General features: G+C 37.6%; 1 protein-coding gene and 1 pseudogene across 11 annotated transcripts in view; one reads left to right on the top strand and one right to left on the bottom strand.

The window, feature by feature from the left end:
* The window catches only part of Dlg2 (discs large MAGUK scaffold protein 2), a 2,015,095-nt gene that overhangs the window by 1,785,720 nt on the left and 201,817 nt on the right, over window positions 1-27,558 (top strand). The gene's annotated exons all lie outside the window — the stretch shown is intronic.
* LOC114098537 (ubiquitin-conjugating enzyme E2 variant 1 pseudogene) lies at window positions 3,612-3,918 on the bottom strand (annotated as a pseudogene).

The following is a 27,558-nucleotide window of genomic DNA, read 5'->3' as shown; positions in this document are numbered from 1 at the left end:
GTATATTGTTGCTAATTTGTCTTTGATTACTCTTTCTCTTTCCAGTGGCCCTCCTCTGTGTTCCTAAAAATCATCCATCTTAGTGCTTACTATGTGTTATACTGAAATTATGGGCTTTACATATCTTCTGGTGTAGATGGAAAGTACCTTGTAGAGCCTATATTAATTCAATTTAATGATTTCTGAATGCCTTGAACGGAATAGTTCATGACAGTGTATTTGCCTCATATTCCTCCCTCATTTGCTTTCTTAAGCCTCTTTCATCATGTTACATTTTCCTTATTAACACTTTTCTTTAAAACCCTTCTCAAAATGCCTACTGCAGCAGGGATTGGTGAGGGGGAACAGACCAATCCAGTGCAATATGGGCAACACTAGGGGAGAGTTAAAATGGGAAGAGAGCCTAGATGGATTTTCAGAGACTTTAATCTGTCTTTTCAGTGACCACCTACTTCAGCTCAGAATCTTCTTTCCCCTTCCAATTGTTAGGGAAGTCAAGTGTTACATTCTAAGCTATTTGGGAGAAATCAAATCTCGGTACAACCACATCTGCCCCTGAGGACCTGTGTCAATAATTTGAAAAGTCAAGATTCACCTTCTGAAACAAAAGACAAGACAGTTATATAACCTAAAGCTTTCTGTTATAAACAAAATCTGCAGATATTCAGAAAGCTAAATTAAACTCTGAACTTCCTGCTCAGCCACAAAGCATCATGGGCAGTCTAAAGAATATTACCAACACTGGGGTAGTAATTGTAATGTTGCCAAATGAAACACTGTGTTCATTTTCCAGCCTGTGTGATTTAAAAGTCTGCCCAGATTAATTGGCTACAAAGCAAGCTGAGGTTGACTTTACTTTACACTGTGGTTTGCTGCTTAATGAGCAATCTTTTTTTCACAGTACTAGGGACTGAACCTGGAATCCATGCAAGGCAAGTACACCTGCAGCCAGATCACACTGTCTTGAAATGATTCCCAAATTTCTGGCATTGTTTTATGTTCTTATATCTTCCACAGGTTACATAGCTGTTTCTCTTCTTTGTTTACAGTCAGAACATGGATCACTGATATTTTTCTCCTTACAGGTGTTAGTAATTTCTACTAATTTGTTTTGGGGGTATGGGCTAGTGATTCCTCCAAAAGTAACCATGACTCACTGTTTCATTTAATATTCAACAAATATTCGCTGAGCACCAGCAGATACTGTTCTACTGGATGGAGATTTTCCCTGTATGCCACAGTGGCCATGGTATAGATTATACTTTAAAAGATAATGATCTTTGGATCAATTTAGGAATTTGAAACTTAGCATGAATATACTAAGATTATAGAATTACATTTGTTACACTTGCTATGTGCCAGGTACTAATAATGAATTATTTTACATGTGTCATACAATCTTCCCCACAGCCCTGTGATGTAATACAGTGAGTATAATGCCTTTTTACAGGTAAAAAAGCTGTGGCTTAGGAATATTATTACATAGTTTGCTTAAGATTGTATAATAGGTATCAAAGGTGGAGCACTAATCCAGGCCCATCTGACATAAAGTCAACATTCTTAACCACTATGTTCTACCTTCTGGAAAATTCCATCTTGTCAGGATCAAAAAAGATTGATTTAACTCTGCTGGGTGCCACAATACAAGGAAGATCAGATGTGGTTCCTGCTCTCAGGAACCACTACTTACTGGAAGGAACTGACACTCAACTGGTCTCAAAAGTATTGTGTACTTCTTGCGTGTCATACATAGCTAACTACGAGAGATTAGCATGTGGAAGGCATGGTTTCCATCCTCAAGGAACTCACTCTAGTCAAAGATACAAAAGCAGCAACTCCTAAGAGCAACTGGTTCCTACTTCTACATTCCCAGTTAGGAGTTATGTGGACACTTATTGGCACTGGTAGACGCCATATTCTAGGGTTCAACAGGCTCATCTCTGTCCACCATTGATGACTTCAGGCAGGCAGACCACTTAGATTCTAGAAAACTGTTTCCTCATATTTAAAATTGAGGTGAAAATATAATCTACATCGTGAATTGATTTTGATGATTAAGGGACAAAATACTTGTGATTTCATGTATGTAACTTAAATATTAACAATGATTTTCTTGTATGGCTTAGGGAAATCTTAATGGTGGTGTGCTTGAATTCAACTGTACATCTTTTCTGTCAAAGTAACTCAAGGCATTGCCGCAGCAACCAAATTCACACAGCCATAACCTGAAATCACTTTGCCCCAACTGCCACGCCTGTCCTTGCACTCTAACCAGGAGTCTACTCACTCCTCTGGTATGCACAAAACTGGAAGTGCAAGGGAGTTGGCACCCCATTGGCAAATCTTGACAACTGGAGAGTAAGGGAACTGGAAGATAGAAGTTTTCCTTCTCATCTCTTGGACAGAAAGTTCCAAACTGCATTATGTATGCTTCTCAGAAGGTCCCAGAGGGAGGGAGCCCCAAGTGCTCACAACAGTAAATAGCTCAATGGCACAATTTGTATTCTTTCCTCTCCTTCCATATTCACTCTCCTCCCTGGGATCACTGCTCAAGATGACCCACTACATGTGACCCTTTGTGTAAATCAGTATAAATTACCTTGAACCCTTTCTATAAATTACTTTATAGGGAATTGTGCAAGTGCGGATGGGTGGTGGTGGGAAAGGGAGGGTGGGAATGGGAAATTTCCAGACTAAGAAATGCATAAGGGGATGGGGTTGTGGCTCAGTGGTAGAGTGCTTGCCTAGTGCCTAGTGTGAGACACTGGGTTTGATTCTCAGCACCACATATAAATAAATAAATAATAAAGGTCCATTGACCTTTCAAAAGAAATGCATATGCTAGAGCATTGTCACCTTGCTTATTTGGATTCCCTGTAGGACAACATTGCCAAGTAGTCACCCAGCCACTGCCTTAATATGTCCTATGAGAGGAATATACTATCTCCAATACCACTTGCAGGCACTTCTATATTGCTATAACCCTGGCACCTAGAGTAATATCTGTCATGTACTAGGAGCTTAATAAATATTCTTAAATGATTTTTAAGTGGAAATTTGACTGGTTTTAAAAATTTTAAGTTGAAAATTATATTGGTTTGTTTAATGACTGCAACTCTACCTTCGTTTGTCTTTCAGACTCTAGATTTCCAAGAGCCATACATAATAAGCCTTCATAAGTGAGTGAGAGAGAGAGAGAGAGAGAGAGAGAGAGAGATATTGCACAAATAATTCATTGCCAAGGAACCTGTAAATCTTTTAATGGCATGCTTTAACAAATAAACTAATGAAAGTAAGTTAAAACTGTAAATGTTTCTACCTTAATTAATTGACATAGGATTTTTTACCCCATTTTGTTAAATCCTGTTAGCAATATGAAATGTCAAGGAGATTTGGACTTAGAAGATCAGAAGTTTCATTTATATGACTTAATATTTCAGTGACTTTTTTTGTTATTATAGCACAACTTACACTATTTCAAATTAACAAAAAATTAATGTTATTTACAGTATCTTAAGATAAATTGCCTTTGAATGGGAACTTTCTTTTCAGTATTTTGAGGTATATAAGATGTATTTAGAAAATTTACCACTGTGGAATATAAAGACCACTTAAGTTGAATGAAGAGGAGGCCTGTGGTTTTTTCTTTGTGATAAATTGCTGTAACACTGTCCTTCCAACAGCTGAGGGAGTTTCATATTTTCTTTAGACATCATTAAGTGCTACAACTCTTACAGAACAATTTTGATGCTATATTAATTCTGCCATTTGGTTAGCACTGATGTGACTCTTGGGTCCACCATCCATTAGAACTATTAACTTCATATTAATTTTTATTACAAATCTTACAAAGGGGTGTGCTTCTGGGTATTTAGGTTCACATTGTATTTTAAGCCTCTGTATTTGGCTTTTATACATTGTCTGAGCCCATGGTGGCTGCCATCTTACGTTGCTGTTGCTCAAAAGCCAGCCCTTACTTCCATATTTCAGTAACTTTAAGGTTTAATTTTTGCCGCTGAATTGTATATTGTTTTTAAAATCTTCTAATTATAATGGTATTACACATTTATTATTGAAACTTTAAAAAATACAGAAGCATATTTATTTAAAAAAAAGAAATGACTGATAATTTCTAGGACCCAGAGTCTCCCACCAGTTGAATTTTCAGGCTTATTTTATTTCAATCCTATTTGTATACATGAAATCCATAGTGGAGATTACACTTTAGGTGCAACTTCCTATCTTGATTCACTTCAGTTACATTATAAAAGAAGTATTTGACAATGTCATTTAAAATACATTAAAAATATTTTTTTAAATTGGCAAGTTGTTCATGTTTTAATATGTACCCTTCACTTTAAAAATTAAATATTTATTTATTTTTATTTTTTGGTATCAGGGATTGAATCCAGAGGTGCTTAATCACTGAACCACATCCCCATACCTTTTAATTTTATTTTATTTTATTTTATTTTGAGCAGGGTCTTACTAAATTGCTTAGGGCCTTGCTAAATTGCTGAGGTTGGCTTTGAACTTGCCATCCTCCTGCCTCTGCCTCCTGAGCTGCTGGGATTACAGGTGTGCACCACCAAGCCTGGCTTAAATATCTTAAAGTAGTATTTTATTGGTATTTTTTAAACTATAAAATAAAGAATAAAATAACCAAAAAATAATTCTTACTGATTTTATATTAAGTCTTTTTCATTTTTCCCTATGTCTTGTAAACTGAAATCATGCTGTATATGATAGTTGATAACCTCTCTTTTCATGACCATTTCTTTATGTCATTACTCTGTGTGTGTGTGTTAGTTAAAGCGAAATTTCAAGTAATCTAAGGATTGTGTTGGAAGCAATAGTATAGCTTTAGCCAATTTTCTACTATTAAAATATTTTTAAGTTGTTTCCTATTTTTCAGCACTATTAATAACATTTTCCTGGTGAATATTAGGTTAAATTGATATATTTTCTTTACATGGCTTTTCAGAGCTCTCATCTAAAAACAAACACTTTTGAGCTAGGATTGTAGCTCAGTGGTAGAGCACTTGTATAGCATGTGCGAGGCCCTGGGTTTGATCCTCAGCACCACATAAAAATAAATAAATAAAATAATGGTATTGTGTCCAACTATTTCTAAAAAACGTTAAAAAAAAAAAAACTTTTCCAGATAGTTGACATAGAAATGACAGAATATTTAGATGGTACAAACAGAATTTTGTTACTGATATTTTCATGTGTACCCTTTTATTAATACTTGACATTATTAAACATTATAATTAAAGTACATAGATTAATAAAGTCCTATTTTGTTTCCTGATCGCTATTTTTTATTAGCAGGTTTATAGGACAAATAGTAGGATTTTGTGATGTGTTAAAACAGATTTATTTTCCATTAAAAGTGACCTTCATTATAAACACATTTGTGGCCTGCAGAGATAATGAGTTTTACCAGTTAAAGATGCTAGGTGAAGGAAAACGCATGTTGTTTTCCTAGGGCTATATAAGAATTCAATCTTGTCTGTGAGATGCTGGAACAGCACCGACGTAACATAGAAGATAATGTATTTTCCCCATAGGGGACTGGATTGATATATCACTATGTTATCATTCATAGTACATTTGGGAAGAACTGCAGTCCCTTACCAACAGTATGCATTTGCCGGCTTTCCATCCTGTCGTCTAAAGATGTTTGTATGGATTATGGTAAAATTGCTTGTAGCAAATCTTACCTGTTAGCATCTCTTTCTGCTCCGGTCTGGAGACCTGCAGTAACTTTAAAAGTCTAAGAGGTAATGCTTTAGTTGACTTTTATTGCTCCATGAAGCTCATCTAGCTAGGGGAAGTTTTTGTGTATACCTGGAAGGGTGGGGCAGGGAGAGAGATCCGAGCATCTCCAAACTCAGTACAATATATAGGAATTAGAGCTTTCACTGAGTCTAGCCCAATAAGTACATGGCACAATTAGCAGAGCAAGCTGACCTTGCTTCCTCTGTCTCTACCCACACCAGCCTCCTTCTGCCTTTAACAGATTGTTTTTCTCTTCTAAGGCTGTCATCCAAATCACCTATTTGACTTCTATAGGCAACAATGACAGCTACCATTCACACAGCTCTTTCAGTCTTTGTACTAGATACTTTGTAATTTCATGCACTTAGCATCCCATGAGATAGGTCTAATTCAACCTCTTTATAGATAAGGAAATTGAGATTCACAAAAGTAAAAAGAATTCCAGGTTAACAAAAGATGTTTGAAATTATATGTCTAGATCTCTATTTCACCACACCCCTAAAAAAATTGTTTTTAAAACCAGTACTTACTTCTAACTCTGTTAATCCTTTTGTACTAGACTGAACTGCCTGTTTAAGAGCATGCAGGTAAAAAGAAAAAAAGAGAGAGACAGACAGAGAGGAGCAGGGGGAATTTGCTGACATATCCTTATCCCAAGTCAACACTAAGTTTGCAAAGATGGTAAGTTCTGGCAAGATCAGGCAAGACACCTTCAGTATCTTCTAAAGCTGACAAAAGAAGTAAAAAAAATTATCCTCCACCATAGTAATGTGGAACACCCTAAGGACGTTCCCCTGGCAGAGAGCAGTGCTGACTCTCTCTCAACTTCTAATTAAAGAAGTTGACCTGTCAAACACACAAAATGACAGAAACCTCATTGTGTACTCAGTCCTGTGTGAGGTGGTTCCTGGCCCCCCTCTTTAGCCTTATCCTGTCAAGCAGGCTCATTTTTTCCCCTTAAGATCCAGACAAACTAGACTTTTGCCCCTTTCTGTCAAGGCCTGGTTGTCCCGGTATCTGTGCCGTTCCGTTCCTGCTGCTTTTGTCCTGAGTGCCTTGTATGCACCCATTTCAGGCCCTATGTTCAGCACCAGCTTCTATGAAGCCCCATCCTTCTTCCTGTGGCAGAATTAACCACTCCTTATTTTTTTCACCCCAGTATACTTGGCATCCCATACAATATTACCTTTTTTTAACTCATGTCCCCCTATTGGGCTGAAAACTCCTATATACAAGGATAGTGTCTTATTGTTCTTGGATTTTTTTTTATATAACCCAAAAGATGACCTGACAGGATCTCTAAATTATGTTTTACTGGACAGATACGAGAATGATAGATGATAACAGTAAGAACTAACATTTACTTAATACTTAACTATATTCCAGGCATTATTGTAAGTATCTTAAATATTTTCTCTTTTGATCTCATAACATCCCTAAATGGTAGGGGTTATATTTGTCTCTGTTTAACTGATAGGAAAATTGAAGTTCAGCAAGGTAAAGTAACTTATCCAAAGCAAATCAATCAATGATTGACAGAATTTATGTTCAGATCTGTTTCTGAGCTGGAATTTTTAACCATAGCTAACAATATGGCAGCTATGCATGGGTGCCTACTGCTTACTCCTTTTATAGAAACTATTTAGAGAAGCATTTCACAGAGTCAAGATATTCCACTGTGTGCTGTTTTCCCAACAAGTAACCAAAAATGGTTAAAAATGCTATGTGTTTAATCCTTATAAAAATACTAAAATAATTAGAGTATTTTGTCAGCCACTCAGCATCCCTCTAAGTAAACCAGGCAATACTAGAGCAATTGTTCTGGTTACAGTATCTGAATACGCATGATTAATTGTAGTTTCCTTCCTTTTGTGTCTGGTTATTAAATTCTCTGTTTTAGTATAAGATGGAATAAAAATGAAGATTTTTAATTTTGTGACCACACAAAGGGTTCTATTCAAAGCCAGTTTTTTTTATTTTTATTATTCTCATTCCACTGTGGCATTTTCAATTAACTCCCAAAAATGTATGCTTTAAGGACATTGAAGCTTTTTTAGGACACAGTAGAATCAAATGACATTCCATTGGCATCTGTTCATCTTCTCTCATTTTGTTCTAAGGCATTCTCATTTTAAAATAGTTTCTAACTCATGGAATCCTGGTTGGATCTGGTCTGTGTTGGGCTTACAGTTCTTTCCACTTTGCTCAGATTTCTGAGTAAAGGGCTTCACTTTTATTTCTGGGTGGGCATTTTTGCCCTGAATCCCTGGAATCTGACTGAATGACCTGGGGGTAAATTAGGAGGTCCCCACGGTGTCTGCTCCTTAAGCCTCAAAGAGAACCCCTGTAGCTGGTCTACCACTCACCTTGGCCCTGCAAAATGTGGAGGCCATGAAAATGGCAATTCCCACTACTGTGTATTTAATAATGCCTTCTACTTGCCAAGTCCTATCTAAGCTCTTTAAATACATTATTTAATTTATTCCTCAAAATAATCTTATAAACTATGTACTGTTATCCTAATTTTAAATAATTTAAACATTATTTTTTATGTTTTTTAAATTTTTATTAAGTATTTATAAAAAAGTTTTGTTCCTCTTCTATCTTCATCTATCTCACATAGCCAATGATGATTTTTAGTTTAATTTTTTTTTTTGTGAGGGTCTTCTTTCTTTCTGGGGTTTCCTTTGCAAATACAGCAGTGTGTGTGTGTGTGTGTGTGTGTGTGTGTGTGTATGGGTGGGTGGGTGGGTGGTAGACAGTTTTTACCTCTTTCTATACCAAAAATGCATCCCTTACACTCTATTCCACACTGGTCTTTTTTTTTCATTAATGATGTGTCTTAGAGATCTTTATACTTCAGTATGAAGAAATACTTCAGTATATAGAAATCCTCTCTACTCTTTATTACAAATACATAGTATTCCAATGTAAATAATTTTCTTATACTAATCTTAAAGATAAAACCAGGCTCAGGGGTTAAATAACTTCCTTAAAAGTAGGAGAAATAATTTATTTATGGTCCCTGCCTCTGACCCTGAGGGCCACAGAAATCTTAAAAGTAATTTTCAAAGACATAAAGGTCACAACATATGCTTGTGTGTGCTCTCTTTTTCCCTCTCTGGCAGCCCATTTCAGATCTGCTCCCTTTCATACCTTCTCCCTAAGGCCCTAGGAGTCCTGTGGGGACTTCTTGGGTCAGAGCCCTTAGGTATGGTTTGTTTTCTTCTCTCCATCCTTTTCAACCCATTTGGCATATTTGGGGCTTTTACCTTCCTGCTCATGTCTGCCTTTATTGGGACACTAGATGTCTGTTCTAGATAGACATTCAGGAGCAGTTATTTGTGATGACCTCTGGAAACTTGTAGCTTGACCACAGGACTCAAACTTTCTGATGTTGGTGTATGTGCAGAACTATTTTCTCTGCCCTGCCAGACCTCTACCTGCATCCTATCCCTCACCTGTAAAAGACCTAACTTACCTCTAATGCAACAAGAACTACTGGTATTTTGGGCTATCATTTAGCAGCCTTGTGCTGGTCAGGTCACCTGATTACTCCTGGCTGGTTCTGAACACTTGCCTGCATAGCCTGACTGTACAGCCAGTCTTCTGAAAGCTAACATAGGATATGGTAAGGATAAAATAATTAGTACAGTCTGCCGGAACTTGGAATATAGCAAAACTCGGTAAAGATATTATTATCTCATTAAATTCTTCCAAAATCATCTGAAATGTAAGCACAATTATTATCCCTACTTATGAATGTGGAAACTGAAGCTCAGAAAGTTTTTGTTTTGCCAGAGCTCACAGTCATTACATGACAGCAATGAGATTTAAATTGGGGTCCTTCTGTGCTAGTGTTTTTTGTGTTATATCATCAAACAGCATTCAGAAGAGACTTATGTTACCAAATAGCAAATAAAAGTATATATTTAGTAAGACACCATACATAAGTCCAGATTCAGTCTCCAAATAATTTTACTATGAGGAATTGTTCATGATTGGCACAAGGTGCTGCTATGTTCTTCAGCATATTACAATTATATTAAAATGAAACACCCACTTCCATCTCTTCAAATCCATCATCTAAATATTTTATTTCAGTCTCAGAAATGTTTGAAACAATTTTTTTCACCAATTTTGGGAAAAAAGAACATTTCTCTTTCAGCAAAACTAATTATAATACTAATGCTTACTATACTTATATGCCAAGCACTGTACTAAGCTATTTATATCTATTATCTCATAGATTTACCATAAGAACCCTATAAAATAGACATTATCTTATAAGATATACAGGACTTTATGAGGTTAATTGTCCAAGGTTATAATAGCTAGTGGCACAGTCTGAATAACAACCAAGCCAGCATATGACCAAAATCCCCTAAGAAATTACTGTTTTTACTATGTGTCCTCTCTCCTGTGGTAGACAGTAAGGTGGCAACTTCCACTGGCCTATGACAGTTCAAAGTCCAAGAACCAAACCTATAGCAAGTCATATATAGAAACATTTCTTACTGGCCAAATATTTTAAGTTATAAGCCATATTTTTTTCCAGCTCTTCATGAAAAACTATCACAATTCAGTGCATGATCTTTTTAAATCCCACCTGCATTGTTAGTACCTCTAATTTGTTTTAAAGCTTTTTACATTATCCCATTTGCCAAGTCAGCAACTTTTCTCGGTTAGGTAACTAGGAAAATCCCCACTTTCCATGTGTCTTAAGACATTGTGTTTTTTTCTAAGCAATGCCATACCCAAGTGTGGTCTTTCCAGAGTTGATGTTTAGAAACAGAACAGCTTGGAGTATTTAAAGGGTTGCAATTAATTTCTCTTAAGGGAAGCTCCAATCACTGAACTCACCCTAGCTTAAAGAAGCAAGTTGGTCAAGCAAATGCACCTTAAAGCATATTAGAAACGTAGATCTTGCTGTTTAGAAATCTTTTATGAATTTTTATCACAACAAGCAAGTTTCCTGTAGTTTGGTAAATTATTTATTACGTCTTACATAAAAGTATTTTTTTCTAAGTGTACTATTTGGACATTTAAATATCAAGTATTTGTTATTTTAGAGTCAACTTTATTTTAAGTAATGAAAATATTGTTTACTTCCATTGAACATTTATTAAGAATCTACTACACACTAGGTATTATGCAAGGTATTTTGGCTCATGAGGTAGAATTTCTCAATTTCTCTTCACCATAGGGCCATGTTATGAACACTCACTGGTTTCTCTGAGGTCAAAGAGGCAGAATACCTAGTATAGGATCTGGCCCATAGAAAAAGTCTTCTTTACTTAAAATAAAGTGCCCTTTGTTTTACCTCCTTGTATGAAGGGGACTCTTATCAGGCATGGATCACAGAGAATGCATTAATACTTCTTTTTGCTGTGCCAAAAATCAAAGATGGATTTTTGACGTGGTAAAAATGTCTCTTTTATCTCTGGATTCCCACATGCTCTATAATACCTAATAGTAATATCACGTCTCTCCAGATGTGTCTATAAAAGAGTTCATGTCAGGGACCATGTCCTATTCCTGTTTCTTCACTTTGACAGACAAAATACTTTGCAAACAGGTACTTAGCATTTGTTGAATTGAATTAATCATAGGCTGCCTCTTTCTCTCCAAGAGGACAGAGACCACATCTTGGTCATTTTTATTCCCATTATTTCTGTACCACACAACGATGTGTACTTTTACTTAATGCATGATCAGAGAATGTTTATGGATCTTAAGTATCTTTTGTTTCCTTGGTTGAGTTCTTTGTATTACCATTTTGCTTTTTCATAGCAAGATCCTCAGAAGTGTGAATGAAGGAAGGAGTGCTTTCCTTGACTACCTGACTGGCTTATCCAGTGAATGAATAAGCACACACATGTAGAAAAGGCATTCTCAAGTACCAAGAAATATCTCCCTCTCATCTTATAAGTTAGGACACAGGACCAGAAAAGAAAGGGCTTTTCTAAGCTCACAGAGATGTATTATACCAAAGCTGAGACTAGAACCCAGATTTCTACCTTCTTAACATCTGTCCGCTTTCTTTTCCTTACATACCCACTGCTGCTACTAAGATCAGGCCCTGTCCCTCCCACCTGGACTGCTGCCATCGCCCCCTCACTGTTCTCTCTGCTCCCAGCCTCAACACCTCCAGTCCATCCTCCACATGGTTGCCAAGGTGATCTTCTAAAGTGCAAATTGGATCATATTCACTCTGTTGTTTCAAGTCTTTCAGAGTCTCCCATAGTCCATGAGAGAGAGTTCCATGACCCATGCAGCAACAAATGATGCACCCTCTTTACTCCTAGGACTGCTTCTCATTTCTTTCCCTCAGAGTCTATTTCCCATTCTGGTTCAAGTGTTTACAATGACCATTGACCTCAGGTTGTTTTATGCCATTGGTCACTTGTCCCCATTCTTCTTATTCTCTCTGCCAGACCATTTTCTCATCTGCTTCTCCTTGGTTAACAGCGTCTTGGATCTTCTAGATAGTCAGAAGCAGGTCTCCTTTACTAAACCACACTATCTTCTTTTTTTCCCTATATACACTCTCTCCCTCATTAGAGCTGATCACTAGATATCTCATGGACTCTTTTGTATCTTAATACCTATAATACTTCTTTCCCTTAGTTTGTGAATATATGTCCCTCCAAGTGGGCTGTGAAATTCTTAAGGGCAGGGGCTGAGCCTTTTTTATGTTTGTATTCCCAGAACCTGGCACTGAGTCAGGCATATAATAGATACTCCATAACATTGCCGCTAACTGTCTGGAATAAATATAACTTCCATAACCCTTCACAGTGAATTAACTCAACTTATGGTTTCCTTTAAATTAAGCCTCAAATGCGATGATAGTTGAATTATATAAGACTTAAAGGAAAGAGAACATGTTTAGAGAAAACCAGCACTTAAATATCTTACTTTCATAGGTGATAAACAAATGCTTCTTAACAGTGGGATAACATGTGGATATATTGATGATGCAAAGTGGACAGAGGGCCACTAAATATTCCCTTTCTGCTTCCTCACTAGTCCCCAGTTTACAGAAAGAAGTCAGTGTGGTTAAGCAAAGAAAACTCTGGTCACTTTCAGATCTTTCTTCATGGAGTAGATTTTCAGCTACTTTTCCAGCTCTGTTGTTAGACTCATTCTTGCCTGATTTCTCAATGGCTGAATTGTTCATTTGTTTACTTATTTATGATGCTATCCCCTTGGGCTTCAGAACTAACTTCAAAATGCTACTGCTCCATCTGGTTTAAATAAAGCATACTAAGAAGAAATAGCAACACAATGGGACCATGAGTTTGAAGGGGAAAAAAAGGAACTGCCCAGCAAACAGGAAGCAAAGAGAAATTCAGATGCTTTTTTTCTTTCTTTATGACTTAGTGCTGGGGGAGGGAAGCTATTTTCAGCAGGCAGACATGCTTCCTATTTGGAAGTTTACATTTCTACCTGCAGTGATCTGATACTCAAATCTGGGAGTCTGAGCCTGTGAATGACTATGAATCATGTTTAGGCAGGCCTGTCTCTGGGGCCTTTGTTCTTTTCTGATCTGTTTTATTATTCTTTTGGCCACTCTATGCCTGAACACAGGGAGGCCTGGAGAATGTTCTGCCTCTACAAGGGAAGGTATTTTGGTTTTGAGTATCCTCAGAATCTGCTGGATTCTCTAAGAGAAGATCAATTTATCTTGATAATGCATTTTACTTGTCTAGAGCCATTGGAAGTTATGGTGGATAGAGACAGGCCTTCAGCCCTGCTCAATTCCCAAGTAGAGGGCCAGCTCTGCTATTTATCACCTGTGTTATCATGGGGACACTTCCTCGTTCAACTTCTATAAGACCCAATTTCCCTCTCTTAAGTGGTGCTAATAACAATACTTATGCAATAAACTTATTGAAGATTAATTAAGCTATGTAAAAGGACTTTACAGGAATCACTAGTTTTTTGTACGACCTGAAAGCACTTTCACTTTATAGGACCACAGGTCCTCACAAGGACAGACACAAGGGGAAAGTTGTTGGCTCAATTTGACACCCTTAAATGAGGAAAGAGGCTCATAAACTGAGAATATCTTCCCTCAATGATTGGTTCCTCTCCAGTCTGTCACCTTTCATTGTGCTTTGTTCACCTTTTCTAAAGAATGACTTGGTGCTTTATCTTCGGATAGCAAATACTCCAGATGATAGACAATAGCAACCACATATTTGGGTGTTATTCACCAAGAGAGCCAATAGCTCTCTTTGCTTTCCATGTTTAGAGAATGAATTAGGAAGCACTCAGCAAGGATGATACCTAATTTTATTGGGTCAAATCTTTGCTTTGTATTATTTTCCCTGTTAACAAAGGGGAAATGAAGAAGATGGACACAGTGTCCTCCATGAAGGAGAAAAAGAGAGATTCATGGGGTGGTAGGCGCAGGGCCACCTGAGCTTCCTCTGCACCCTGCAGCTGCTCACAGTTCGATTGCATGGTGCCTGCTGTTCATTTGGCCCTTCGTGAAGGCAGTGGAGGGCAAAACAAGGACTCTGCTTCCCCAAGTTGGGAAGGATAATTAGAAGCTTCATACTCACTCCAAACTGTCCAATGACTATTTGTAAGTACTAAAATAATGGTAAAATAAGACAAGCAACATTTCCTGTATGTACTCAGGACCCTCAACCCAGTATGTCCACAGTTTATTTCAGGTATATGACAAAGGTGATCATTTATCCTCAGGTTGGAAAGGTGAAAACTAACAATAATGTATTACTTACAATAATACTAGTTGTTGTTAACTATCAAGTCTCAAAATGGAGTGATGGTTTAAACAATATAGAACCTTATTTTATTTCTCACATGGTCTAAAACTGGTCTTCTCATCCAATGGGCAACTCTCATCTGGACAGTAATTTTTCCACCTTGTAGTTCCTTCATCTTCAGCGTGTGACTTCCACGGCCAAAAAGATTATTTGTATCAAGTTGGTGGAAGGAGAAGAAAACATAAAGGCTTGTGAGGGGAAGTGTTTTTATGGAACAGTCTTGTTCTATTCCATGGACTGGAGCTTGCATTCCCTTGACCAAGACTCAGACACGCGACTGCACCTGACTTGCAGCATGGAATCTAGTTTTATCCACCAGAAGAAACATAAATGAGCTTGGTCTTGTCTCTGCCTCAAACTGTCAGGAACCAACACTTAGAAAGCAGTTAATTTGTGTAAGTTGTTGTGGTAAGCACTGTTATCTACATTCTTTTAAAATTCATATGTCATATAGTTAATTCATGTGAAGTACATAATTCAATGATTTTTGAGTATATCCAGAGTTGTGCAAGTATCACTACAATCAATTTTTGATCATTTTCATTATCCCCAACATAAACTTCAGACCTATTAATAACTCCCCATTTTCTCAAAACCATTGTCCCCAACTTTAGGAAACCACCAATCTATTTTCTGTCTATATAAATTTGCCTTTTCTGAATTTATTTATTTATTTTATTGGTACTAGGGATCTAACCCAGGAGTGCTTCACCACTGAGCTACATTCCCAGCCCTCTTTTATTTTTTTATTTTGAGACAGGTTCCCACCAAGTGGCTAAGGCTGGCCTCAAACTTGCAATCCTCCTATCTCAGCCTCTCAAGTCACTAGTATTACAAGTGTGCACCATCATGTCCAGCATCTGAACATTTTATATGAGTAGAATACCAACATGCTTTTATTTAATTCTCACAACAACCCTACAAGGTGGGCATGTCATTATTCCCCTTTTACAGATGAAATTAAAGATCAGGTTGCTTAAATAATAATTTTAAAATTTAAGTAATAAATTTAAACCCATCCCATTGTTGAAATCCTACTGTGCAGCATCCCAATTATAAAGAATATAGAATATAATGCCATGGTTTGGGAGAGAAGAGGTATTTATTTTCTTGTGTTTAAAAGGCAGGAACAAACTGACTTCATGGCAAGCTCCTTTACCGAAATGAAAGACACTAAGCGTCAGAAAGCTCAAGGTTTAATGGTCAGATCTATTGCCTACCAGCTACAAACAAAATATATGCTACTTAATTAGTTTTGAGTGCCTTTGTCTTCATCTGTAAAAGGGAAATAATAAAATCCAGTTTTCTTGGAGGATTCAATGAGACTAACATATGTGAAAGCTGTTCTTGTAACTTTGCATAGTCAACAGCCTGCGAGCATAAGTTGTTCTTGCTTAGAAGTGAAGTTCTAGCTGTAATTGGACCAGACATTATGTTCATATTTCAGGATACTGTCCATGAAGGCATTGTAATTTGCAGTTTACAGTAACCAGATTACATCCCAGGAGTGGCTGAGACTCTAGGAGGCTCTAGTTCAACGAAAGTGGGGGAAAAAAGGGACATTCCCTGCAGGAGAGAAGAGCATATGCAGAGCCTTGTCTATTAGCTTCTGATCTCAGTTGGGCAGAGCAGCTTGTTACAGGCATCTGCAAGGAACCAGCCGAGCCAGTGTGAGTTTGAAGTTCCTCGGGATTGATAAGCTGGTTGAGTTTCTGTAGGCAAAGAGCCAGTAATGAGGTCTCCAGCATTCTATCAGGTCTTTTCATCACTTTCAGCTCAGCCAGAGATGGCAGAGCCTCATACTCAGGGGCCAGATGTGGATCTGAGATACCCAAGGACATCGAATGAAAGGTTCTGTGAATGAGTGAATCGTGCTGATATTCCACTGAGCTGCTCTCACCCTGCTCTGTCTAGAGCCATAATGTTATTAAAACCTAGGCATGAGAGTATAGAGAAGACATGGATGCATTGGGGAAGTTATATTGGGCATGACTAACTACGTTAAACAGCCAGAAGAGACCATCATTGAAAGGGGTCTGAACTTTGGATGAGATAAAAGGCCTATTTCAACCTTAAAAATATTTCCTAAAAACCTCTGGTTCTGCCATCTTCTAAGTGTGTGGATAAGTGATTTAACCTCTGTGAACTTCCATTTCCAAATTGAATTGTTATCAAGACTATGCCTTATGACGATGCTAGCAGCAATCTGCACATTCCAGGAGATTCCATTAGCGTACACGTATCAGCAAAATTATTTTGTGAAAGATTAGATATTAAATATTTTAGATTTTAAAAGTCGGATGATGTCTATTGAAATAATTTATTCTGTTATTGTAGTGCAAAAGCAATCATAAACAATACATAAATAAGTGGCCACAGCTATGTTCTCATAAAACTTTAGTTATGAACACTAAATTTCACATAATTTTTACATGCTACAAAATATCCTTTTTTTCCCTCCAATCAATTAAAAATATATAAATCAATCTTGGCTCCTGGAGAGCATTTAATCAGACAGGGGACCAGGTTTGATCCACAGGTCATGGTTTGCAAAACCCCCAATATAGATTAAAATATGTTTTATGGCCTCTATAGAGATGGAATATGGTGTCCCAATTATTGTAAAGACCAACTAAGAGAGTACATATAAAGTGATTATTATAATAACTGTCTCTTAAAATGTCCAGCAAATGACTATTTTTACTATTGGCCCTTTAAAAAAATAATATTAACTATTTGCCACTCACTTCTGGGAAAGAAAAAGAGTTGGTTTTTGATTGCTTGACATTTCTGCTGTATCTTTTATTACAACTAAAATATATACTAAAATTTTATTTTTTTTATTTTTTATCTTTTATTTTTTATTAAATTATTTAATTACTCTAATTTGTTATACACAATGGCAGAATAAAATTCATTTCATATTACACATACAATGCACAATTTTTCAAGTTACTCATTGTACACAAAGTATTTTCACACCAATCGTGTCTTCATACATGTACTTAGGGTAATGATGTCTAACTCATTCCATCATCATTCCTACCCCCTTGCCCCCTCTCTTCCCCTGCCTCCCCTTTGCCCCATCTAAAGTTCCTCCATTCCTCCATGCTCTGTCCCCATTCCCATTATGGATCAGCACCCATATTTCTCTGATACATTCGGCATTTGGTTTTTTGGGATTGGCTTACTTCATTTATTATGATATTCTCCAACTCCATCCATTTACCTGAAAATGCCATGATTTTATTCTCTTTTAATTATGAGTAATGTTCCATTGTGTATATTTACCAAAGTTTCCCTATCCATTCATCTACTGAAGGGCATCTAGGTTGGTTCCACAATTTAGCTACTGTGAATTGTGCTGCTATAAACATTGATGTGGCTCTGTCCCTGTAGTATGCTGTTTTTAAGTCCTTTGGGTATAGACCTAGGAGGGGGATAGCTGGGTCAAATGGTGGTTTCATTACAAGTTTTCCAAGGGATCTCCATACTGCTTTCCATATTGGCTGCACCAATTTGCGGTCCCACCAGCAATGTATGAGTGTGCCTTTTTCCCCACATCCTCACCAACACTTATTTTTGTTTGTATTCTTGATAGCTGCCAGTCTGACTGCAGTTTAAACAGGTAGGAGCATTAGTAAGAAGTTTTTTTTATTTTTTATTTATTGATTTTTTAATTCAGCATGGCCCTTTCGATTCCTAGGAATTTCTTTAGTATTAGATCTGTGCTGCTAAGCGCTCTGTGAATGAATGAGCTTAGGTCTTTCCTGTCTAGGAGTTCTCAGTTTTCTGTAAAGTGATTATGTGCAGCCCAGAGGTATGTAAGACCTTCTCTTTTTATTAATTTTTTATCTCAGTCTATAAATTTCTCCTTTGATATGCATTTACAGTGTTTATACTATGCCACAATAATGGGGGTCATACAAGCTAGAATTTATAAATATGTAAATATTCAGATAAGGGGATATGTGTTCAAAATGATTTTAATTAATAATATTGAGAAAATTTTAAGCCCACTGACCTAAGAAGCAAATGAACAAACATATCCTAATGGGAACCCAGAGTTGGCATGAGTGATGCAGGTTCTTATTCACAATGACACAAGCATTATTAGGACGTGAATTGACATTTACTCTGATGTCTATTTTTGGGCAGGCAGAAAATGAGATATTTCATATTTTTAATTTCATAAGAATACAATAGTTATATGAGATAGATAGTGTTATCCTCGTTTTATAGATGAGGAACCAAACTTCAGTTTGAGACGTTAAGCAATTTACAAAGGTCACTTGAATGAATCAGGTCTAACTATACAGCATGACATTTTCTACTTCAGCCTTCATTGCTTTGAAAAAGTTTATGAAAAAGGATTTATTCTTCTCTGGTATTCCTAAACTCTGAAGTTAGTCTTTTTTCCATCACATGAGCTTAGGTTATTGCATGCTAAGTGGCTAAACTGTCACTTCTCCAGAGTTCTGTGGTGAGTCCCCTCAATCCAGTCTTTATAAATAAATACTCATTTCTATTTACCTGTGTTGGCCTATTTTATTCTGCTATAAAAGAATGCCTGATACTGGATAATTTATAAAGAATAGATTTATTTTTTGTAATTCTGGAAGCTTGGCAAATTCAAGCTCAAGGGGCCTTGTCTGGCAAGAACTTTCTTGCTGTGTCCTAACATGTGGAAGGCATCAAGTGGAAATAGACTGAGAGGGTAAGTCAGCATTTATTTATGTATGTGTCTGTGTGTATGTATGAATGTATTTGGTACTGGCGATAAAACCCACGGGTGCTCTCTACCACTGAATTATATACCTCCAGCCCTTTTTAATTTTTTTTTTTAATTTTGAGACCAGATCTCACTAAGTTGCAAAGGTTGGCCTCAAACTTGTGATCCTCCTGCCTCTGCTTTCAGAATTGCTGGGATTCAAGGTGTGCTCACCATGTCTGGCCTAAAAGTTGACTTTGATAACAAATTCACTGTCATGATAATAATACCACTTTTCCAATAACAACATTAATCCACTTATAAAAGCTCTCTAATCACCTGTTAGTAGGTCCCATTTCCCGACACTGTTGTACTAGGGATTAGGTTTTCAACACATGAACTTTGGGGGACACATTCAAACTATCATATCATTCATTAAGACTCAGCTTAAGGGCTAGCTATATAGCTCAATTGGTGAGTGTTTGCTTCATATGTACAAGGCCCTGGGTTCAATCCCTACCACTACATACACACACACACAAACACACACACACACACACACACACACACACACACACACACAAAGACTCAGCTTAATATTGATCACCTTTTTCAAGAAGCTCTTATGACCTCATGCCCTAGACTGAGTTCAGTGCTCTTCCTTGGTGCACTTATAGCACCTTAGAGAAAGTCCTTATAAAATGTGTTATAAATCTGTTATGCAAAAAAAAAAAAAAACCCAGAAACAAAAAACCACATTCCCACAATGAATACATTTAAAAAAATATCTGTTTTGCAGCCGCATATTTAACTATTATCTACGTGTTACTCCCGACTGCAGCCCATTAGAGGACATAGATACTGGCCTTGACTGTATTGTGGAGCCTTTCATAAATACTCATGGAAAGAATAAGTCCTCCTTCTCTGATTTGGAGTCTGAGATAACTTTGACACAATATAGGGTGAAGTTTGTTTTAATTAAAACTTCCTTGGATGGGACAAATAGGTGAATATTCATTAGATTATGTCTAATTTAGGGGACGAGATAATGGTAAAATAAAGAAAGTAAATTCTTATATATGTGAAAGCTTTTCCAAAATTCTGTATTTCTCAGAAACTAAAAAGGGTATACATGTTCACACTAAACTTATATTTATTATGTGTATGACATCTATACATAGTAATGTCTATATGTGTATATTTATATGTGTGCACATATTCATGAACATGAATACATAAAAATAGACTGCCACAATTTCTAAAAACTGTCTTGTGGATCATTAAATGCTCAGTAATAGGATTAAGTCATTAATGCCCTTGACACTTGCCAGTCTCATGGAGTTAGACAGTTATTCCAAGTCTACTTTAGTCCTAAAGTCATTTCCCTTCTGGAGGCAAAAGAACTTTACCTCTTTCCTTGAAGAGAATTAGCATTTACTAAGAGCTTTTATGATGTTCTAGATACTTAGCAGAAGTTATCCCATTTAATCCTCAGACATTTGCATAAATCCACAGATCTTGAACACAAGAGAAAATAGATCAAGTCAAAAAACAGGTCAATAATTGTATTGAAAAATAGGAAATCTTCACTATATGTTGGGGGCAAAAATAAGGAAGTGTCTAAATTAATTAACATTGATAAATTCATTTAAAATTGTTGCATGGGATTATTTTAGTGATAATGAAAGACTATTATCATTAACACAATATTTGTATATGAATAAGAGTCTTTTCAGTTGATTGAGAGCAAAGTTTACCTTGTCCCACCATCCAAAGTGGTTACATGTGAAGAGGTTTGTTTAACTCATTTTGTGAAGGGGATGGCATTTGAATATTTGTTCCTAGACTTATATTTCATAGATTAGTAACATTACAGAACAAACCCTTACAGTACAACAGAATTGCCAATTTTTATCTTGCCAATTAAATGGAGAACACTGAAAAGCAAAACAAAAACACAAGACCACAATTCCTATCCTTCCCATCATTTCAGAAGTAAAAGACTAATCCAACAGCAAAATAATAGAAAAGAAAAATAAACAGTAGGAAGGACATAATCCTATAATAAAGAAGGTCTTTTTAGTCTGATGAAAGATCACTGCATCCTGTGCACTTTGTCCTTCTGCTCTGGACCAATGGGGGTCAGGAACCAAGGTCTAGGATCCACTGCTACTGAGTATGGTCTCTTAAGTTGTATAGATCTTGGCTTGAATTCCAGCCAAGATCGATCTTTCTTTCTTTCTTTCTTTCTCTCTCTCTCTCTCTTTCTTTCTTTCTTCTATATATCTAACTGCATCACATGGTTAACTCTGTTTAACTTTCTTTCTTTCTTTCTGCTAATTCCTATGTGTGAGTGATGAGGGAAGTTAATCAACTTTTCTGGGCTGCAATTTCCTCATGCATTAAATGAGGATAAGATCTGACCTGTATTTGTTTTGTAAGGCAGCTGTAACAAAGGACTACAAACTGGGAGGGTTAGAACTACAGAAATCTATCATCTCACCCTTTTAGAGGCCAGAAGCCTGGAATCAAGGTGTTAGCAAGTCCCTGTTCCTCTAAGGGCTTAGAGAAACATCTGGTCAAGTCTTCTCTCTGGCTTCTAGTTGTCCTTTGGTTTGTGTCATTATAATTCAACCTCTACATGGCATTCTCCCTGTGTACATATCTGCATCCAAATTACCCTTTGTTGAACCACAGTCATATAGAATCAATATGACTGTGGTTCTATAAAGGGGAAGGAGGGCCCACCCTGCTTTAGTTTGACTCCATCTTACCTGATTATATCAGCAACCATCCTATTTCCAAAAAAGGTTACATTCTGAGGAAAAAGGAGTAAGTACTTCAACATGTAAATTTTGGGGGGACAATTCATCCCACACTGTCTTCCTTCATGGAATTGTTGTATGGAAGTCAAACATAGGAGGAGCTGAATACAATGTGAAGTACTTATAAAACACCAGAGCAATGTTGACATTTTTTTCATTTTTTCAAAGAAAAAATTTTAATTCAGGACTTTATGATGTAGGGACAATAAGAAGTTTATGCAAGGATCTACAACTAAGAAGTAGGGAAGTCAGGACTTTGAACACGTTCCTTTAATAAGTATTAAATTATGTGATTGGCCTTCTTGTAGAGTTATAGATAAAACAGCACAGAAAACATACAAGGCCTGGATCCTTAGAGCAAGTCTAGTAGGAGGGGAGAGGATGGTGCTCTCTACTGGGATGAGGCACTGTCCTCTGAGAAAGAGATCCTGAGACCCACCAAATCCTGACTACTATAAAGGAATAGGTGAAACCAGGGCCACCAAAGCATGTATTGGGTCTGACTCTGGCTGCTATGTGGATAAGGAATCTTAGCAAGATGAAACAAAGAAATTGGTTGGAAGAGGATTGCCCATCTCACTGTGACAGATGGTAGTGGTAAAAGGGAGATAACGGTGGAGGTGGAGAGACGATTCATAACATACTTTGAAGACAGTGTTGACAATTTGATGGCAAATAGATCATGGTGTGAAAAGCAAGAGTTGAGAAGGACTCCTAGAGTTTGACCAAGCACAATGAGCTTAATGATGATGCCATTTGTTAAAATAGTCCACACTGGGAGTAGAGCAGATTTAGGGGAGGGAAACCAACAGTTCTGTTTTTGACATTTTAAATATGAAAAGTCCATTAATCAAGTGGTAATGATTAGATGTGGTGTGCTACTGGATGAGAGTCTGGAGCACAGGGCAGAAGATCAGAATGGAAGATCTTCATGCAATGGCCTTTGCTCTTTAAGTGGCATTTGAGCCCGGAAATTGGACAGTATGGCCTTGGGAGTGTGTGAAACTATAGAAGTCTAATGGCCAGGTCTGGGACACTCTGCATTTGAAAGATTGGGATATGGAGAGGAACCCAGCACAGGAGACTTAGAAGGAGACTTAGATTAATGAGCTAGAAGGAAACCAAAGGGGGTCTCAGAAACAAAGTAAGAAGAGTGGTTGATTCCTGGAGGTGGTAATTGATTCTGCCAAGTTCTGGGGAGAAGGAGGACTACACGCTGGTCACTGATTTTGTCAGAGAGGATGTTGCTGTCGTTAACCTTCATAAGAGCAATTTTAATGGGAAGGTAAGGGTGAAGCCTGATTGAAGTTAGTTAAGGGATGTGAGGAAGTAAAAATGGTGAGGACACTAATTTTGTTATCTGCTGCCTCAATTTCTTAGAGACAGTGGATGTAATCATTAAAATAACAGGCTGTGCAATCTTAAACCTTGGTTATTATTCTGTGTCATTTGGTAGCAAGTTACCTTTCTGGAGAGAGAGAGTAAGTAATAGATAATAGTGCAGACCACTTCAATAAAAATAAGTACTATCGGGGCTGGGGATGTGACTCAAGCGGTAGTGCACTCGCCTGGTATGCACCAGGCGCTGGGTTCGATCCTCAGCACCACATAAAAAAATAAAATAAAGATGTTGTGTCCACCAAAAACTAAAAAAAAATATATATATATAAAATAAGTACTATCATTAATACTATCTTAGTAAAGTATTGGTATAGTCTCAAGGCTCCATGTAATTCATATGTCTGAGAGTAACTGGTGGCACTAAGTGTTAATTATGACTGGAGATGTATAAAGTTGTAATTATTCATGACAGCGGAACAGAGAAATGTTATAACATAAAAGTTATAAAGGCTCATCTATATTAGTGTTTCACAGGGTGTGCCATAATGGTGGAAATAGCCAGGTGGCAGAGGAAATTGGACAGGAAAGAAATGGCTTCTGGGGATTTTGGGAGAGGGGAATGAGAATGAATGATAGTCAAAGGAACTGGAAATCATAGAAAGATGTAGAACGATCAAGCTGCTTCAGATTATAGGTGGATGACCCACATGTGGATGTACAGGAAGTAACCACTGATCCTGTAATCATAGTTGTCTTCTGCTCTTAGTCACACATGGTGTTTACACCCAGCTTTTCTTACCAGTTTGGAACCCTTACCCCCAATTATGTTGCTTACCTCTGTTCCTACAGTGACTGGTATTACGTATTATGGTCATTGAAAGAGGGAGCATCTTATCCATGCATATTTTAGATGCCCTTCTAAGATGCTTAGAGGAAAATATAAACAAGAAGAGAGTAGTCTGTGAGCAAATTAAGCTGGCTACAGACCCATTCTCTGGAAACAGAGCTAAGAAAATATCTTATGTATAAACCTTGCTCTCCTATAAATTTCCAGCATCACCTGTTTCACTGAAGTCACTGCTGATGGCTCTCAAGCAATGCTGATTACATATTTTGAAGTTTCTTACTGGATAAGCTGATTGGGATGCCACAGGTTGCCAGATACTAGGTTTTACTGACTCAAGGAGGAGTTGGCAGTGGAACTGTTGAGACAGAAAAATACCTGTCTCTCTGCCTGGCACACCCTGGCTTAGTGGTAGGAAGTACCTAGTTCTTCACAAAAGTTCATTGTTTTTAATGGGTTTTGTAGTGGGTATATGAGACCAAAAACCAGGTGAATACGCTTTCCTAGACTGGTGAGTTCATTTGATTACCATGAAAATAAAGTACAGAAAACCTTGTAGTAGAACATGTAGCCCCAAGCAGAGTCCCTGGGGCCTTCTATTCTGTGGCAGAAAGTCCACATGTTCCTGGAGATGTTCTGCAGCCTGGTGATAGACCTCTCTAATTTCTTTTACTCTGCACAGCAGCTTAAAAAAACTCCTTGGCAAAGTACAGTTGACACTTTTAAAGGCAGTTCAGGGAGACGGTGGGGCAAAAATTAATTTTCCCAGAGGAAGTATGGTACCAATATATATACACATATGGACTAGGCAGGAGAGTTCCTTTCTTATTCTGTGTATGTGTCACTGTGGATTGAATCCAGGGCTTTATGTACACGAGGCATGTGTTCTACCAATGATATAGTACCAGTTCTTTTTTCAAATTTTATTTTGAGACCGTTTTTGGCTAAGTTGCCCAGGTTGACCCTCAAACTTCTGCCTCAGTCTCCTGAGTAGCTGATTTTACAGGGATACGCTACCATGCCTGGCTCTACTTAATCTTTTGGGATAGGTATTAATGTACCTATTTTATAGATAAAACAACCATTTTATGGTAAATTACTGGTAAAGACAAGGTTTTAAAACAATTGTTTAATTCTAAAACTTATGATCTTTCTATCATTTCTACCAATGGCCATAATAAATTAATCTGCTCTCATTGCCCATCTGCCTTGAACAGCTCAATGTAAAGAAGAATATGAGATAAAATAATATATTTAAGAATGCTTCTTTGAACCTACATTGCCTGGGGTTGATTTCTGCTCTGCTATTGTGTGATCCTGTGTGGATTAGTTAATCTCACTGAATCTGTTTTTTCATCTGAAATATGTTCTTCATGATAGAACCTATTTCACAGGGGTGTTTTAAAGATTAAATGAGTCAATACATGCTAAGCACTTGGAACATTAGCTGGCACATAAGAAGCACTCAGTAGATACTAGCTATTATTACCCAAAACCTATTTTCCAGTGTTGATATTTGATGAACCTATAAAGGTTATAGTGACCTTTTTAGAGAGGAAACAAAAGCTCAGGAACTGCTCCTCTGTGAAGCTTACTTGTTAATGATTTTTGGTCAACAATATTGTTTCTCATTTTCAAATCTTCCTGTTTTCAGGCTTCTGTGCTCTGGAGGCAGCATGGTAGGATAGAAAGATGCTGTACTTGATATCAGAAGCCCTAGGTTAGGTTCAAGCTCAAATCAAACTTGGCAATTATGTGACTGGGCAAATCATTTACCTTCTTGTCATGGGTTCCTTGTTGGCGTGGTGAGCAGGTTCAACTCCCTAATCTCCAGGGATGCTGCATTCCCCAAGTTCAGTGAACACCCAACAAGTCACTTAGCTCTCTGAGCTCCGGTGCTCGCTGGTACTATTGCATTCCTTATACCTTTTCTAGTCACTGAGTACTTGGTGAGAGTGAGAGTAGATGGTAGGCTATGCAAATACAGGGACTGTTCCTTACAGAACTATTATGAGAATTAACCCTGAGTGATCCACCTCGCTCTGTGTCTGTTGATGCAGCAGCTTAACTCTACATTCTGCCTTTTTTGCCTACTCCCCACTGGGTTGGGTGGATCCACCTTAACAAGGTATGGGGGAATACAAGTGGAGGATGAGGGTGCAGCACTGATGGTGGGAAAGCATCTTATTGGTTAATACTGGTACATCCCAAACACCAGTTACTGTCGCTGCTTCTAAGGCTGATATATTTATCAGGATGAGTTACAAGGAAATATATGTATCCAGCGAGGGAGGATGCTGCATGGTCACCCCTGTGATGTAAAATATGAGAGCCTAGGAGGGGCTGTTTTATAATTCATCAGGTTCCGCTAGTGAGTTCTGTCAGAGTCTTAGTTATAAAGGCAAGTGTGAACCGGACGGCAGACGGGAGAACCTGGCACAAGGAGACCGACAAGCTGCCTTTGGTGCCTCCTGCCTCCTCCCTGCTTTGTTCCAATAATTTTGTGCTTGGTAAGTTCCCTGGCTTTGCAGCTAATCGTTGTTGTTGAATAAGCTTGGCAAATGTGTCCGTAGTTTGGAATATGCACTTGCTGTCAGAAGTGTGTGTGAGTGTTTGGGCATCTGACAAATTCCACAATATCCCTTTAATGAGCAAAATAGCTTAAAAGATGAAACAAAACCCGACAAATCAATTATTCACCTTGATCCTTGGATGGCTGCTTTCTTTGGTTGCTAAAGTTTCTCAGGTTTCATTCTGTCAGTTTCATTCGTTGAGTGAGCTTTGAAAAGAACAAGTCTCTTTGTCACGAAATTGTCTTCCTTAGCTGCCAAAACGAGGTATGTACAGGGTGGTTTATCCATCCCCACCCCCCTGAGCTAACTCTCCCCAGTGATCGGTAAATCTTAAAAGGGACTGTTTGCCTTGTAACCAGCTCCAGCTGAGCTGAACCTATGCAAGGCAAGATTCAAATTGCAATCTTTTGTGTGAACAGAACTGAGGGTCTGTGAATAATTGGCATTGTGGAGATTATTGTAAAACTCAGTATGGTGGTAGTTTCTGCGTTTTGCTAGGGTGGGATCAGAATCTGATGAGATTTGTATTTGGCATGCCTGTTGATGATGTGGGGGGGGGGGGGAAGAAAAGACCGGATCGTTATGGAAAGAGCTGTACAGTGCACTAGCAGGACAGACAAATGCAGAAAGCATGACTTGTATTTGTGTAACTTCCAGCTGCTTTCTCTACTTTTATATT

Source organism: Marmota flaviventris, chromosome 9, assembly GCF_047511675.1.
Source record: "Marmota flaviventris isolate mMarFla1 chromosome 9, mMarFla1.hap1, whole genome shotgun sequence".
Classification (NCBI taxonomy): Eukaryota; Metazoa; Chordata; class Mammalia; order Rodentia; family Sciuridae; genus Marmota; species Marmota flaviventris.
Note: the sequence above shows the minus strand (reverse complement) of the source record. Positions and strands in the feature narration are given on the sequence as shown.